Raw genomic sequence first — 2,807 nt, 5'->3', positions numbered from 1 at the left:
CCGCGAGGGTTTGCCACCTCCCGCCGTGCCCGAAGGCAGGCGAGGGGGTTTATGAGCAGCCATCGGGTGTGCCGGAGAGGCCATCCTGCTGTTCTGCCCTGGCGGTTGTCGGAACAGAAATAGGGTTCCTTCACAGGGAGTTGACACCGTAAATCGGGAAGACACTGAATAACCCAGAAGTGAAGGGTGCAACATGCAAGAACTGTGTCAACACCTTTTATTTTTTTACCCTCACTCCTTGTCAAACCATTAGCATCAGACGAGGGAGGTGAACGTAACGTCACTGCTATTATATTTCCCCTGAATTAGAGTAATCCTTCGAGATGGAAACTGCTGCCGTGTGGCCAGCTCGAGCAGCTTTAGCTGGGGCATCATGTCGTTCACATTTTTCCAGAGAGCCCAGCTCCGGGAAACACAAGATTACAGGAGAATCTGTGATTTAATTTCTTATAAATTAGTTTCTCTTGCAGTGGGTTGCAAAGAGAAGCTGAACAAGGGACCCCTGAAGACTCAAAACTAGAAGGCAAATTGAAACAATTCCGAATATATTACAATTTAAAAGCTCATTATTCTTACTTAACCTCATTCATTTTTCATACGTGGAGCTGGGAATTACCAAAACTGGGTTAGGTTTCCAAAGGAATCGCAGGCACGGCTCTGCTGAGACACCTGGGTTCCTGCTGGCGCGCACAGCTGCGGGCAGAAGCCGTGGGGACCCCTTTGCCAGGCATGGGAGATCCGAAGGTCTGCAGCTGGGCAGAGGCAACCCATTGAACAGGTGGCAGAAGGTGCTGGGACTGAGGCGCCACTAAAACCCCGTCCCTTGGGACATGGGGGATCTGTAGCTCTCCCTGGAGGACTCATGACTGGAGTTGGGCACCAAGGTCCGTTCTCCCAAAAGCAAGCAAAAATGGAGCTGAGGTGAAGACATCCTTCCTTCACGTGATCTCAAAAGGGGTGGAGTAGCATCTGCTCCGTGGGTTTGGTAGTAGCAGGTTCTTTACGGCGGGTTAGCTACAGCAGTTTCTAGCTGAGGGCTACGATGTGCTGCAGAGACAAGCCCATCAGTGGGATGTCTGGACACGACCTGTCACCAGGCCATTTTGTGATAATGAACTTGTTCTGTGTTCGCCTCTGTCCACTGCCCTCCCTCACAATCGCTTTATGGATGCTAATTATTTATAGGCAGAGCTCCCACTGCTAGCTTTTGCTTTCTAATTTATAGCTAACTAGCCCTGCTTAAAAAAAGCTACCCACAGACTTTCATCAAGTATTTCACAAATAAAGCAGGGCCTCTTAAGTGATGACCATAGTTTTAGTACATATATTTCTATATCATTTACATTTTAAAGAAAATTGTGACAAAGAAACAACAGGTCTGTCTCTCAGAAGTATTTTTATTACCCAGAATTACAAATGCACAAAACCACCGTGTACTGTGTGCAACCACTCTTAGTCTGGCACTAAACTGCTGACGTGAACTAGAGAGCTCGCTGGCTAAGCAAACCAAGACTCTTTTAAAGTGTAATTAAAATTAAAGGTCTGCTATATTTCTGCAATCCAGTTTTAATAATATAATGCTTCATGCCCACTCCCAGCTGGCCAAATCCTAATTACAACATCCCATAATTTCTGTAGTAAAAAAAGCATCTCACTTCATGTAAAAGGGCTTTGCCACACTTTTGTCTGTCTTTCTCCTCTGTACCTTCTTTACGCTGTTTGGTGTTTAAATACCTGCTCTTTCTAACACCAGGCCTTGCTGATCCCAAGGGGCAGGTTCTTCGCCAGCGTGATCTGCTCTGAAGAGCCGCCTGATCGTGCGGGAGGTTTTCACACACATCCGAAAGCTGGGAACAGTGCTTTGCCATCTATTCCCCGCCCTGCAACCAGCTGAGCTTCCACGGCTGAGGAAGCTGACCTCTGCATGGCCAGTCAGCTGGGTGCACGGATGTTTCAGCAGAGTCTTTTAACCTCGTTTTCGGTATTTAGTTTGGGATCTCTCAATGGAAAGGCACTATTGCCCTTATTTAAGGTATTTCTCCTGCAGTCTACTAAGAGGAAAGAGTCTCAAGCGTCTAACTGCTGTGCTAGTGCCCCTCTCGTTAGCTAACTGCTACTCTTGCTGCTTTGTGACAGGCAGAGCCACGGCACTTGGCAGCTGAGCAGGGTGTAATCCCCAGCAATCCTTTAACAATGCAAACGGAAAGGCTCCTGGTAGACGTTTGTCTATTTTTTCAGAGGTTGCTCTCCTCCAGATGTTCAGTTTCCTGGCTCCTCCTATGGACAGCAGCCTGATGTTCTGTCAGCATAGAGAGAACAGTATAGAGAGAAAAGCTGCATTTTTGCCTTGGAGAGGCTGTTATTTACATGGAAAAAAGTACTGTGCGTGTTCCTAGTCTCCTTCCCACTGAACCGGCCAAGGAACTTTCACTGCAAAGGCAATGTGCATTTTTCTTAAGTGTTCCTGTCGCCGTCTTGCTCCACATCAGTTCAAATCACCATTTAACTACAGAAGTGTTCACTTGGAAAATGTTTGACCATTTTACTGTTTTGACTTTAAAATGGCACTAGCACATACTGTGGCCCATACGAGTGTCCATGTGCTGACAGGAGAGACCTGCCTGGGTGAGACCCAGAGGCTGAAGCTTGGTCACGTCCTTCTGGCTGACCACTAGAACCTGCTGGTGAGCTGCTGCCTGTGGCGCAGCACTGAACACAGAATGTCTGATCCGCCACTTGTCCCAGCTGTGTGCTGCCTGGCACCGCTGGAGTGTTAATGTTTTGGCTAGCAGATAAATGCCAGCCTT

Source organism: Buceros rhinoceros, unplaced genomic scaffold, assembly GCF_000710305.1.
Source record: "Buceros rhinoceros silvestris isolate BGI_N320 unplaced genomic scaffold, ASM71030v1 scaffold10566, whole genome shotgun sequence".
NCBI lineage: Eukaryota > Metazoa > Chordata > Aves > Bucerotiformes > Bucerotidae > Buceros > Buceros rhinoceros.
Note: the sequence above shows the minus strand (reverse complement) of the source record.